A 15626-nucleotide genomic window follows, 5' to 3' on the forward strand; every position below is an offset into this window, starting at 1 on the left:
TTTTGTGCTCCATTAATTTATTTCTATCATGAACATATGGTTTGATGAATAAAAATAATAGGGTCTAGGGTAGTCCTTGAAAATAAAGGATCAAATCACAAGTCTGGTTTCAAATTATCATACACATGATAAGGTACATAATTCAGAAGGAATATTTTTGTTTGAGTCATCCACTTCTGTCCATGATTTGTAGAGGCGTTTAGAACTAAAGATTATACCCCTACATATGAATATACAGCCTATTGATTCTATCGTTCATTTATTCTATCCTTACAATTTATTCGTCATTACAGTGCCCATATTGTCATCCGATTCTCGCATAGTAGACCTATATCTAGAGAAAATAAAGAGAGGTGTCATGATATAGGTGTGGTTGTTCATAACCATAATTTCTTTATTCTTTATTCTTTATTAAAGACAAACCAATTGGCAGCAAATCTGCTGAATTGCATGGTAAGGGACAATATACATTCAAAAGACAAGTAAAGTATAGTCATTATTAAACAAGGGTGTTGTTGTCCTAAGGGCATAGCAGTTGGACTAGAGGGTAGTTTTCCTAGGGGAGGGGGGGGGGGGGATAGTTGTCCTAGGGGGTAGATTTCCGGGTGGGAGTTGTCCTAAGGGGGTAGTTGTCCTAGAGGGTAGTTGTCCTAGAGGGTAATTGTCCTAGAGGGGTAATTGTCCTAGAGGGGTAATTGTCCTAGGGGGGTAATTGTCCTAGAGGGGTAGTTGTCCTAGGGGGGTAGTTGTCCGGGTGGTCAGGATACCTATTTATTTTACGCATGCGCTAGTGGTGTCTCGCGTTTATTTGCATTACATTGATCGAATAGGAATTGTGGATCGAGCTTAATTCACGTCACAAAAAATGGACTTCCTAATCATCATATTATTTTCACCCTGACGTTTTACAGGTATTTAGTTGTTGTTGCCAATACTAGTTTAGTACCGTACCAATGCACTGCTTTGCCATGTTTTTGATAACTTCTTACATACTTTTGTGTTCATGTTTACTGCTGCAGTGTACACAAGGGCTTTCTTCAGACCAGGATGAACCACAAATACAAGAAATACAAGAAGTACAAGCATATGTTGGACAACAGAACGTGAATTTGGATTGTATCGTAAGAATGCATACCAATCAGATGTTATCATGGCATTTGGTTGACCAAACATCCGATTCTAAACCGACTTCAGACACGTGGATTAAATACCCAGGTGTGTATGCTCTTCAACACGTCGATATTGTTATAAACGGGATAAGTTACAGCCGTTATACAATGGTTATAAAAAACACGAATACCGGTATGTTAAATAAGGGATTGTATAAATGCAAAGCTACAAGAGGAAGTGATAGTGTATCTGGCGACGGTGAGACTGTCGTGATAGGCATAGCAAGCTTCGTAGTTTTTGAACTATCTCCTGAACCAAAGGTTTTATGCGGTATTGCAGAAACTAATGTCAAAGGAAATATCAATTATACAGTGCATTGGCATCTATTGGTACTATTCCAGCGAAATTTGAGATAAGGGCTATCTACAGCAATACACCTGATTCTATCGGTAGGCCTGTTAACTCTACATTTTAATAAATGCGGATTTAATTGCGTCACAGTGGAAGTAAACATAACCCGCAATATGGATTCATTTCAGTGTGTTGTCTTTCACGATCTTCTGCCAAGCGTGATAACCAATTACACATTCTTATTCTTATTCTTTTATTGCCAAATATAAAATACATGAAAAACACGACAAAAAACCAAAACAATAGAATCAACTGAGTGAGCTGGCATGGAACACAAAAGCGAACCTAATCACTATGACTTAAAGCCTGTGTTCCCCACTCACCCAGTTTCACAAGCAATGATTATACCATCTTAAAATATAATATCAAGATTCAAAAGCTAAGTTTAAATCACAATATAAAAAATATATATAAAAAGTATTTTAAATTATATTCATAGGCCTAACATCACGTATTAATGTAAGTTACCAGCCAACATTCCAGAATATGCCAACGACATTAGAGTATGACACAGAAGGCGATTTGAAGATACTGATTAAAATAGCAGTGGTACTACTTTTTCTTTGTCATACTTGGCCTACTACTAGTGGTAGCCCTACTAGTAGTGTTTTTGATACGGCACACAAAAAAAAAGATTTAAAGGCTATGTTTATATCTTTAAGCAAACCGTTGGGGCCTATTAAAGGAGAATTCACGTCGCAGACCCTGTTATATATATAAATTTCAGTATATCACCGGGCGGTTTCGAATTAATGTTCATTGCCTAATGTGTTTATATATATATATATATATATAAAAGTATCTCTCGAGATCCCGCTTAGTGAATAAATATACTGAATTATAGATGAGGGCGTATCAATTTGATCTCTGGTGCGCGTGCGTACAACTGAGGACTAGTTGTGTTCCAACCGTACCACGCCGAGAATGTTAAAGGGTCGTTATCCGATCAAGTTAAAGAACAATACCATGAAAGCCTCAGTGGTCTAATGGTTAGGGCAACTGCATATCAAGCAGACGGTCCGAGTTCGAGTCTCGGTTGGGGCGACTTTTTCTCATTCTCCCAGATTTCCTCATCTTTATCGTTTCAAAAAATTAATTAAATAATTTTCAGTGTATCACCGGGCGGTTTGGAATTTATTTCTATGCCTATATATATATATATATGGGCAATTCCATGGTCACTCGCATTACACATTACAGTCATTTTTGTTAGTCTAAGCTTTGTACTTTCTATACTAATTGGATTTTTAAGTCAATGTTTTATATGAACATACTTTAGGTGCAAGTCTTTAATAAAATACTATAAAAAAAATTGTATGTCTTTTACTTCGACAATGACGCCATTTTGATTAGATTTGAGAAGAACGTGTCCTTAAACTAAAAATATATGAATCAAAAGATCTTATATTTTTAATTGCTGTACTTTTAAAGTATAAAATAGGATAATAAAAAAATTCAACATTACATAGATTTAAAAAATATTTTACATTTTAACAAAAAAGTCCCGTCACTCGCATTACTGTCACTCGCATTACCGTAAGAAATGAAATTAGTATTTACTAAGCAAAGCAGAAAGAAAAGTAGACAATAATTAAATAATGCAACATTAAACCACTCAAAGAATGTTATATCAATTTTCAAGTAAAAACTTTTATTTCAACTCATTTGGATGAAGTTCTAAAGGACATCATCTATTTTTAACACTAACAGAATATCTTGATTTTTTACAAACACAGTAACAGAACACTTATACGGTCACTAAAAATGAAAATAGAAAATTCAAACAGCCATTTTACAAATTATGGAACTCAAAGTTCTTCGCAAACCAGCATCAAGCATTCTTTTTGCCCTGGTAGTGGCTTTAGCAAAGCCATAGCACTTCTAAAAGGTGATGGCCCGTCTGATGCCAAAGCAGCCTTCTTTGCTCTGAACTAATAGCCACACGTTTTCTATTAGCAACTTTAAGAGCATCAATCTTCTGCTTCTTCAAAGCTGGTGGCAGAGCTAGAATTTTCTCTTTTCTTTTACTTTTTTACTTCTTTTCGAAATTTCATTTTGTTTGTTTCTGTATGAGGTGTATTTTCCCTCGGCTTTCAGTTTTTCTAGGTACTTTCTCTGTCGTTCGGCCATTTCTAAAGGCAGGATGCAAATGTGAATGATATTTTAAAATTATTTTTAAATAATAAGCAATTATATATTTTGTTTTTAAAACTACAATGCTTTAGACCTGGTGGTGTAAAATATGCCTAGTAAATAATAATATATAAATAATAATATATAAATAACTTATTATAGCCTAGGCCTATATGCGGTGTTTTCAAATTATAGAATTTGAAATAATTAACACTAACAATATAAGAAAAAAAAAAATAAGAAAGCCGAAACACATAAGCTACGTCTCTTCAAACGTTACACTTAACGTTCTAAACAAATTGGAATCTGCAAATTAACACAATAGAGCAGCACATTGAGACCACTAGACCCCACGTATTTTGTTTCCAGTGGCTATAACACACAAAAATACAAACACTTTCAAGCTAAGCATAATATTAAAGCTTTGCATGATCATTAAATCTCTCAACACGGTGGAGGTATACATGGTATGTGGAGCGAATCGTTATACTGCAATATCCTATACCAACTAAATTAAGGCACAACGTAAATGGTTAAACGGAAAATATTTGATTGACAATGTAATTTTACATAGATACTGTAAACATGACAATAATTGTGTATATTTTAATTACAAAACTATAGTTAAGGTGTGTAAAAACCTTAAACATCTTGTTTTTTACCATGTTCTAATTATCATTGAAACTTTCAGTGGCTAAAAAAGTGAGATATTGATTAAATTTTTTTCATCATCGATGCAAATTATAACTTGCGTAATAATACTTATAATAAAGCTTACTAGACTACTGAACTAAAGAGTTATTTAATTATATTCCTATTTGCCTATATTTCTTATTGAGTATTTTCTTAAGGGATATGGTCTTCCAATTTCTAACAAAGAAGAATATTGGTATTATTATATTTATACTGAATTCGTTAAAGATCGATATAACACACAATGTAGCCTTTTGTGCTCCATTAATTTATTTCTATCATGAACATATGGTTTGATGAATAAAAATAATAGGGTCTAGGGTAGTCCTTGAAAATAAAGGATCAAATCACAAGTCTGGTTTCAAATTATCATACACATGATAAGGTACATAATTCAGAAGGAATATTTTTGTTTGAGTCATCCACTTCTGTCCATGATTTGTAGAGGCGTTTAGAACTAAAGATTATACCCCTACATATGAATATACAGCCTATTGATTCTATCGTTCATTTATTCTATCCTTACAATTTATTCGTCATTACAGTGCCCATATTGTCATCCGATTCTCGCATAGTAGACCTATATCTAGAGAAAATAAAGAGAGGTGTCATGATATAGGTGTGGTTGTTCATAACCATAATTTCTTTATTCTTTATTCTTTATTAAAGACAAACCAATTGGCAGCAAATCTGCTGAATTGCATGGTAAGGGACAATATACATTCAAAAGACAAGTAAAGTATAGTCATTATTAAACAAGGGTGTTGTTGTCCTAAGGGCATAGCAGTTGGACTAGAGGGTAGTTTTCCTAGGGGAGGGGGGGGGGGGATAGTTGTCCTAGGGGGTAGATTTCCGGGTGGGAGTTGTCCTAAGGGGGTAGTTGTCCTAGAGGGTAGTTGTCCTAGAGGGTAATTGTCCTAGAGGGGTAATTGTCCTAGAGGGGTAATTGTCCTAGGGGGGTAATTGTCCTAGAGGGGTAGTTGTCCTAGGGGGGTAGTTGTCCGGGTGGTCAGGATACCTATTTATTTTACGCATGCGCTAGTGGTGTCTCGCGTTTATTTGCATTACATTGATCGAATAGGAATTGTGGATCGAGCTTAATTCACGTCACAAAAAATGGACTTCCTAATCATCATATTATTTTCACCCTGACGTTTTACAGGTATTTAGTTGTTGTTGCCAATACTAGTTTAGTACCGTACCAATGCACTGCTTTGCCATGTTTTTGATAACTTCTTACATACTTTTGTGTTCATGTTTACTGCTGCAGTGTACACAAGGGCTTTCTTCAGACCAGGATGAACCACAAATACAAGAAATACAAGAAGTACAAGCATATGTTGGACAACAGAACGTGAATTTGGATTGTATCGTAAGAATGCATACCAATCAGATGTTATCATGGCATTTGGTTGACCAAACATCCGATTCTAAACCGACTTCAGACACGTGGATTAAATACCCAGGTGTGTATGCTCTTCAACACGTCGATATTGTTATAAACGGGATAAGTTACAGCCGTTATACAATGGTTATAAAAAACACGAATACCGGTATGTTAAATAAGGGATTGTATAAATGCAAAGCTACAAGAGGAAGTGATAGTGTATCTGGCGACGGTGAGACTGTCGTGATAGGCATAGCAAGCTTCGTAGTTTTTGAACTATCTCCTGAACCAAAGGTTTTATGCGGTATTGCAGAAACTAATGTCAAAGGAAATATCAATTATACAGTGCATTGGCATCTATTGGTACTATTCCAGCGAAATTTGAGATAAGGGCTATCTACAGCAATACACCTGATTCTATCGGTAGGCCTGTTAACTCTACATTTTAATAAATGCGGATTTAATTGCGTCACAGTGGAAGTAAACATAACCCGCAATATGGATTCATTTCAGTGTGTTGTCTTTCACGATCTTCTGCCAAGCGTGATAACCAATTACACATTCTTATTCTTATTCTTTTATTGCCAAATATAAAATACATGAAAAACACGACAAAAAACCAAAACAATAGAATCAACTGAGTGAGCTGGCATGGAACACAAAAGCGAACCTAATCACTATGACTTAAAGCCTGTGTTCCCCACTCACCCAGTTTCACAAGCAATGATTATACCATCTTAAAATATAATATCAAGATTCAAAAGCTAAGTTTAAATCACAATATAAAAAATATATATAAAAAGTATTTTAAATTATATTCATAGGCCTAACATCACGTATTAATGTAAGTTACCAGCCAACATTCCAGAATATGCCAACGACATTGGAGTATGACACAGAAGGCGATTTGAAGATACTGATTAAAATAGCAGTGGTACTACTTTTTCTTTGTCATACTTGGCCTACTACTAGTGGTAGCCCTACTAGTAGTGTTTTTGATACGGCACACAAAAAAAAAGATTTAAAGGCTATGTTTATATCTTTAAGCAAACCGTTGGGGCCTATTAAAGGAGAATTCACGTCGCAGACCCTGTTATATATATAAATTTCAGTATATCACCGGGCGGTTTCGAATTAATGTTCATTGCCTAATGTGTTTATATATATATATATATATATAAAAGTATCTCTCGAGATCCCGCTTAGTGAATAAATATACTGAATTATAGATGAGGGCGTATCAATTTGATCTCTGGTGCGCGTGCGTACAACTGAGGACTAGTTGTGTTCCAACCGTACCACGCCGAGAATGTTAAAGGGTCGTTATCCGATCAAGTTAAAGAACAATACCATGAAAGCCTCAGTGGTCTAATGGTTAGGGCAACTGCATATCAAGCAGACGGTCCGAGTTCGAGTCTCGGTTGGGGCGACTTTTTCTCATTCTCCCAGATTTCCTCATCTTTATCGTTTCAAAAAATTAATTAAATAATTTTCAGTGTATCACCGGGCGGTTTGGAATTTATTTCTATGCCTATATATATATATATATGGGCAATTCCATGGTCACTCGCATTACACATTACAGTCATTTTTGTTAGTCTAAGCTTTGTACTTTCTATACTAATTGGATTTTTAAGTCAATGTTTTATATGAACATACTTTAGGTGCAAGTCTTTAATAAAATACTATAAAAAAAATTGTATGTCTTTTACTTCGACAATGACGCCATTTTGATTAGATTTGAGAAGAACGTGTCCTTAAACTAAAAATATATGAATCAAAAGATCTTATATTTTTAATTGCTGTACTTTTAAAGTATAAAATAGGATAATAAAAAAATTCAACATTACATAGATTTAAAAAATATTTTACATTTTAACAAAAAAGTCCCGTCACTCGCATTACTGTCACTCGCATTACCGTAAGAAATGAAATTAGTATTTACTAAGCAAAGCAGAAAGAAAAGTAGACAATAATTAAATAATGCAACATTAAACCACTCAAAGAATGTTATATCAATTTTCAAGTAAAAACTTTTATTTCAACTCATTTGGATGAAGTTCTAAAGGACATCATCTATTTTTAACACTAACAGAATATCTTGATTTTTTACAAACACAGTAACAGAACACTTATACGGTCACTAAAAATGAAAATAGAAAATTCAAACAGCCATTTTACAAATTATGGAACTCAAAGTTCTTCGCAAACCAGCATCAAGCATTCTTTTTGCCCTGGTAGTGGCTTTAGCAAAGCCATAGCACTTCTAAAAGGTGATGGCCCGTCTGATGCCAAAGCAGCCTTCTTTGCTCTGAACTAATAGCCACACGTTTTCTATTAGCAACTTTAAGAGCATCAATCTTCTGCTTCTTCAATGCTGGTGGCAGAGCTAGAATTTTCTCTTTTCTTTTACTTTTTTACTTCTTTTCGAAATTTCATTTTGTTTGTTTCTGTATGAGGTGTATTTTCCCTCGGCTTTCAGTTTTTCTAGGTACTTTCTCTGTCGTTCGGCCATTTCTAAAGGCAGGATGCAAATGTGAATGATATTTTAAAATTATTTTTAAATAATAAGCAATTATATATTTTGTTTTTAAAACTACAATGCTTTAGACCTGGTGGTGTAAAATATGCCTAGTAAATAATAATATATAAATAATAATATATAAATAACTTATTATAGCCTAGGCCTATATGCGGTGTTTTCAAATTATAGAATTTGAAATAATTAACACTAACAATATAAGAAAAAAAAACTTAAAAATTGTGATTAAATATAAATGTATACTTATTCTTACCTTCTTATCTTCACAAAAGATTGTACCAAATTTGTTAAATCTCACCAGATTTAGTGTTTTTTATTTAATGAGCTCTTATAATGATTGATTTTTCAAATGATTTTTTAACTGCAAAAAGGTCGTTGCTAGGGATTGTGCCCTCAACAAACCTAATGCTATAATTATTATACTGTAGTGCCTCCAAATAAGGGCCAAATCACACATTGTATTATGAAATTAATGTATATACTAATTCTGGGACTAATTCATAACTAATGATAGATTAATTACTATTTTACTTTACAAAAAAAAGAGTTTTAGTAATGTCACTCGCATTACATTGTCCATTTTTGAACGTCACTCGCATTACATGTCACTCGCATTTCACTTTTCAATGTCTCAACAATTTTGTATTTACGGGGATTTTTTATTTTTATTTGTCAAATTTCAATTGTTCAAAGTAGTATAGCTAAATTATAAAATTTCATTAAAAAAAATTATCATCATGATGGTATAAAAAAAAAAATCATTTTTTTTGTCACTCGCATTACATACCCTAATATATAACAGAATATACACAGCACTCCTATATGGGATATTCAACATTTGTAGTTATATCATATTTTCCATACATCTTAAGTGTAGTACCGTATTACTTAGACATGTTACTTTATAAATATTGCTTTGTTGGGAAAATAATAATCAGTTAACGTAATTACCTATTTTTCACACCTAAAAAAAAATATATATTCAACATTGAATAAACGTAATTTTTTGGCTGCAAAAAGTCATAAATGAATTGAAAAAGTTAAAAACCTAGTTCCCACATATTCAAAGAGTAACATAAACACAAATTTTGAGCTGACTAATTAATTTGAATTTTTTTGGTCATGTCCATGTTTGCATGGAATTGCCCATATATATAAACAAATCAGGCACAGAACATTAATTCTAAACCGCCCGGTTATATATATATCCAAAGGCAAATTACTGAAAAAAATGACAATGCTGTGGGTATCAGTGGCTGGTCATTTTGAATGATTACACCAAGAAGCGTCATGTGATCAACTACTTGTAAAATGGAACCACTCAGACTAAAAGAAGGCGATATAATATCGTCCGACTTGTCCTTAAAAAAATTGACAACCAAGATATGGCATTTGGAGGGTTTGGGTATCATGTTATCAGATCATCTAACATGGATTGCATGGAAGGCAAATCACCTTTGCGAACGACCTCCCCAACAGTGAGGTCATCCACATATTTCCATCATCTGCAGCAATCAACACAAGCATCATTAATAAGTACTAGGAAAAGTACAGGGCCAAGCAATGTCCCCTGTGGGACACCACAAGTCAGTGACTTGGAAGATGACAAAATCCCAGCAAACTTGGTGTTGAGAGAACGGGAAGTGAGAAAGCTGCAGACGATGGGAATTATGGACGACCTCACACCCAGTTCAATCAACTTTATAATAATAACATTATGATTAACACGATCAAAAGCTTTAGTAAAGTCAGTGGCACATAGGTTCACATAACATTTACCCTTCTCAACATCTTTGAGTGTAGAGTCAATAAGACTAACAAGATAGTGAGTTGAGGAAGCCTTTTTCCTACTACCAAATTGACGAGAATCTAATTTACCCTTAATATCTTCAAGAATCCACTTAACAATAAAAGATTCAAATACCCTGGCAAGAATATAGGTAAGGGAAATAGGTCTAAGGTCAGAGACAGAACTAGCATTCACAGTTTTAGGAATGGGAACTGCAGTAGCCCCTTTCCAAAGGTCGGGGAAAACACGGGGGAAAACACCATCCTTCAATGCATGATTGAAGATATCCGCAACAGGCTCAGCAAGTTCAGGAGCAAAATCTCTATATAATTTAATAGGGGGTTCATCTGGATGGCCAGCTTTGTTAGGCTTAAGATTACAAAGGGCTTTTAGGACCTGACCAGCATATATTAAAGGTGGTGGCCCAGGGGCTGGGAGATAAGCAGGCAAATCGTTTAAATTAAGAGGAGGGATGGCATTACAAACACTAGAGAAATGGGCATTAATCTCAGAGGCAGTTTCAACTTTGGACAGCCCAGGCAAGGTGAAATTAGTATTTTTAGTCTTAAGATTACATAGTTGTTTAATACCTTAATATATATATATATATATAATTTTATACGATAAAGATGAGGAAATCTGTGGGAATGAGAAAAAGTCGCCCCAACCGAGACTCGAACTCGGACCCTGTTTGATATGCAGATGTCCTAACCATTAGACCACTGGGGCTTTCATGGTATTGTTCGAACTCGATTGGATAGCCCTCATCTTTCAGTATTTGCCTGATTTGTTTATATATATAAAAGTATCTCTTCGGAGATCCCGCCTCGTGAATTAAAATACTGAAAGATGAGGGTGTATCAATTTGATCTCTGTTGCGCGTGCGTACAACTGAGGACTAGTGCTGTTCCGCCGTACCACGCCGAGAATGTTAAAGAGTCGCTATCCAATCGAGTTCGAACAATACCATGAAAGCCCCAGTGGTCTAATGGTTAGGACATCTGCATATCAAGCAGGCGGTCTGAGTTCGAGTCTCGGTTGGGGCGACTTTTTCTCATTCTCACAGATTTTCTCATCTTTATCGTATAAAATTAATTAATTAAATTTCAGTATATCACCGGGCGGTTTAGAATTACTGTTCTTTGCCTGATTTGTTTATATATATAAAAGTATCTCTTCAGAGATCCCGCCTCGTAAATAAAAATACTGAAAGATGAGGGCGTATCAATTTGATCTCTGTTGCGCGTGCGTACAACTGAGGACTAGTGCTGTTCCACCGTACCACGCCGAGAATGTTAAAGAGTCGCTATCCAATCGAGTTCGAACAATACCATGAAAGCCCCAGTGGTCTAATGGTTAGGAAAAGTTAGCAGACTAGCTTTCGGGCAACACTAGCCCTCCATCAGTGCAAGTGAAGGAATTTGGATAACGTCATAGTATAAAGCTGGCAAGTGCTGCCTGGGTGGACAGGAATAAAAGAAATATAACAAAGGGAGCCAGGGTGGAGTCTGAATAAGAGTAGAAAACAAAGAAGGTAGCTTGGTAGAGGATTTGAAGATGATTATATATTTATATATAAATAAAGGCAAATTACTGAAAAAAATGACAATGCTGTGGGTATCAGTGGCTGGATCTCAATGGAGATACAAAAATAAAAAGCAAAAAGCTAAATCAAAACGATAAAGTAAACAGCCTGAAAAGTTAGCAGAGCTTTCGGGCAACACACTAGCCCTTCATCAGTGCAAGTGAAGGAATTTGGATAACGTCATAGTATAAAGCTGGCAAGTGCTGCCTGGGTGGACAGGAATAAAAGAAATATAACAAAGGGAGCCAGGGTGGAGTCTGAATAAGAGTGGAAAACAAAGAAGGTAGCTTGGTAGAGATATAAACAATTTTGGAATGAGACTAAAAAACAGCTTAAATGGTGGTTAATATTGAAACTTAAATTTTGGTAGTCAATGGAATAATTTTACCGATCTGGGAGTATGTTCCTAATGTTAAGTCCAAAAGGTTTTGTGGTTTTAAGTAGTAATTCCCAGTGGTTTTCTTTGTCTTTGCGAGTTTTGTCGCTCCATTTGACATCGTGGTCTATTGCAATAACTCTGAAATTTGCAATCGAGTGACCAGCTGAAATTAAAATGTTCGGCTACAGGTTGATCAAGCTTTAATGTGTTGATAGCTGATCTATGTTGTGTCATTCTCATACGGAGAGTGTTTTTTGTTTCTCCGACGTACTGTTTGCCACAAATATTACAGTATATGAGATAAATGACGTTTTTGGTATTTATATACTGATACCTTTAACATGTATAAAAATATGTAAGTTTGTTTTATCAGTTTAATATTTTGTAGTTAATATATGTTTCTTTACCCATTTCTTGTAGCATTAGATACTTTTTAAGGTTTTTAAGGATACTAAAATGGTTGTATATTCATGTAAAAATATGTAATTCCCTTTACTAAGTACTGATATATTAATGTACTGTATTGGGTTTGCTCTCAGAAATTATTTTGACAAATACTTGAACATTGGACATTCTTCCAATATGAATTTATAACACAATCATTTTTAAAATAATGCGTTGTCTCTTTAACTTAAACGGTAAACCGTTAAAACAGAATGATATGACACATACAATCATTGAATTGGTGTGTCAACATTAAATGTGGCGCATGATAGGCATAGGCCTACAGTATAAAGTCTTTGTTAAATCTATAGTTTTTTCATTCAGTTTACACAGTGTGATATTGATGCTCTCGTTTGTTTGTTGCACACCTGAAATGTTTTTATGCTGCTTGTTATTTCATATAAAATAAATTATCTTTGTTTAGAATTAAGTGCAACACATTTTAATGGTGTTTGGTTAACTTTTTCATATTTAATAAGATACTATTATATGAATAAAAAGTTTGAAGGCAAAATATGATATATCTCATAAACGAGTCTAATTTTCAATCTCGATTTTTGTAAATTGTGCATTTCTATTGCATACAGCAGACCCCTACAATGGGTTGAAGAGTCAAGGGTGTTTCAAAAGCCCCCAAGCTGCATAAAAATAACCAGTTAAAATCGGTGTGAATAAATGAACTCCATTTTCTTGGGAGCAGAAACAGGACAAATTTGTGGTAATCGGTTAAAAGGCAGCGCAAAATAACCCGGTTAAAAACACCCATTCAATTCAGTGTTGCCATTTAACCGGTTATCGCTGTTATCACAAAATAACGGTTATTTGATTGACAGCTGCTGACCCCGAGTCAACTACACGGTAGTAACGTTTGAATTAACCGCCAGGACCAATTGCATATAGCTTTCGCGTTGTTAAAGCTTCTTATTGACTATGTCCTCTGGTAATTTAGCTGCCTAGAGGCGCGGCGGGAAAAACACAAGAATCAGAAATATAAATATCAAACAAAAGGAGGAAAAAGAAAAATAAAAAAGAAGATATATACATTACATATAATAAAATGTAATATATTAAACAAGATCCAGTTCTTTTCACGTTTCAAACATTCAGGTACACTATTTCATATACAATAAATTGTACTTTTTTACAATAAAGTCAATTTAAAATTGAAATCAATAATTGATAGTAAATTAAGTTAATTTGGTCCCATTTGCTGTCATTTAATTACAACAATGACAAATACTAATAGCCTACATAGTAGAATTTCATAGGTTTCACTTTGTATTTTAATTAGTAACAAAGCGAGCTGGCCTGCTTTATATCTGCTATGTGATCTACTAAACTTATAAATAAAATTCAACAGCCAACATTTAGGAATAGCTTGTACAGTATAAGCGTAGCATTACTAGCTTTGTTTCCTTATTTCCCCATATGTGTTCCTGCATAACATCATTGTATGATTTTACACTGATTATTCTTTTCGTGGTAAACGATGCATAAAACATGAATTATTTATTGTTTGGGAAATTGATAGAATAATGCTTTCCGTCTGTATACTCTAATAGACCAGCATGTCTAAAAACTAGAATTTTTATATTGTTATTGTGAAATTTGTGATTGAAGAGAAAACCTACCCATGTCATAAATTAATGAGTGCAGAAGGTCGATGTATGCCATTTTTCATCGTTTATAGTGCTGAATTTTGTATATTGTGTATAGAATAACAATTAACGATAGCACAGGTGAAATTACAGGACTCATTCAAATTTGTTCATGAAAATGAAACATGAAAATGACAATTTCGAAAGAGAATTGTCTGAGCAAGAACATTACAATTCAAGATAAAATTCAACACGAATAAGCGAGATGCGCTCTCTAATGAATGTGATTATCTACAGTATGACGATCAAATAGAAAACAAATTCATGTGGCCATATGATGACGTCACAGTTGAGTGATCACGCTAAAAAGATTCTTATGGCCATGGAAAGATACTGTATTGTAAAAAATTGAAAATCATTGAGATTGATATTTTTAGATAATCGGTATCCCACATTTCTACAGAAAGAATATAAATAGAAGATCAGGTGACTTACCTGTAATATCATTTTAACCAACGTAAAAGCTGAGACAACAATATCGGGTAAAAGGGACTATAAATTCATGATGTTTTATGCGGTATAGATATGGTAGGCCTAATTCTATTTGTGAATTCTGAATTTGTCCTTTTCAATGATAAATATATTAACAAAACTAGAGGGTACTCCGAGAGTACAAACCTCCGCCTACTGTAAAATTCCCCTACATAAAATTCCCCCTGAATATTTTTTTTTAACATTTTTTTTTATTAGTTCTATGTGTAAATATGTTAACTGCACACTACAAAGTTGTGGATGACAGTGTGGTGTAATGGTTATGTATCCAGCCTCTCACAGTTGAGATCGCTGGTTCAAGTCCCACTGAGGGTTCTTTTTTTTTTTTATTATTCTTTTATTTTATTTTTTTTTTTTTGTGGACCTTGATCTTTGACCCTGACCCTTCAAAATTTAACCACAATTATATGATGTGTCATTGATCATTGTGGCTAAGTTTGGTGAGAATCGGATCAAAACTGTGGTCTCCAGGCAGTAAAATAGTTTTTTGTTAGTTGTGACCTTGACCTATGACCTTTCCCCCTCAAATTCGAACTCGTCCAAGCTTTTTGGGCATAGATCATTGTGTCCAAATTTGGTTAGAATCGGATAAAAACTGTGGCCTCCAGGCTGTTCACAGACACACACACAAACACACACACAAACATACAGGGGTGAAAACATAACCTCCTTGGCGGAGGTAACAATAAATATAATTATAATGTTAATGTATTAATAATCATTTGTGTTATCCAGGATCAGTTCTATATTTATTTCAACAAGCTGTAAAACTAGATTAAAACATATTGCCAGAGAACAGACACAAGTTTATTCACGTCCATCATCTGGACATAAACACGAACTACTAAAAGTAGTTCAGATGATTAATATTTGTTGCTTTCCCTTTATACATATGATTGATATATAATACATTTTACTAAATTACTACAACTATCATTTTGTAATACCAGCTTACAGTGCCCATTAGCAATATATACCAGATATACACAATAGATCATTCAAG

At 34.2% G+C, this 15626-nt stretch overlaps 1 protein-coding gene across 1 annotated transcript in view; it reads right to left on the reverse strand.

Moving 5' to 3' along the window:
- The window catches only part of LOC140044399 (pre-mRNA-processing factor 19-like), a 115000-nt gene that overhangs the window by 66801 nt on the left and 32573 nt on the right, over window positions 1-15626 (reverse strand). The gene's annotated exons all lie outside the window — the stretch shown is intronic.

Source organism: Antedon mediterranea, chromosome 3 (assembly GCF_964355755.1).
Source record: "Antedon mediterranea chromosome 3, ecAntMedi1.1, whole genome shotgun sequence".
Taxonomy (NCBI): Eukaryota; Metazoa; Echinodermata; class Crinoidea; order Comatulida; family Antedonidae; genus Antedon; species Antedon mediterranea.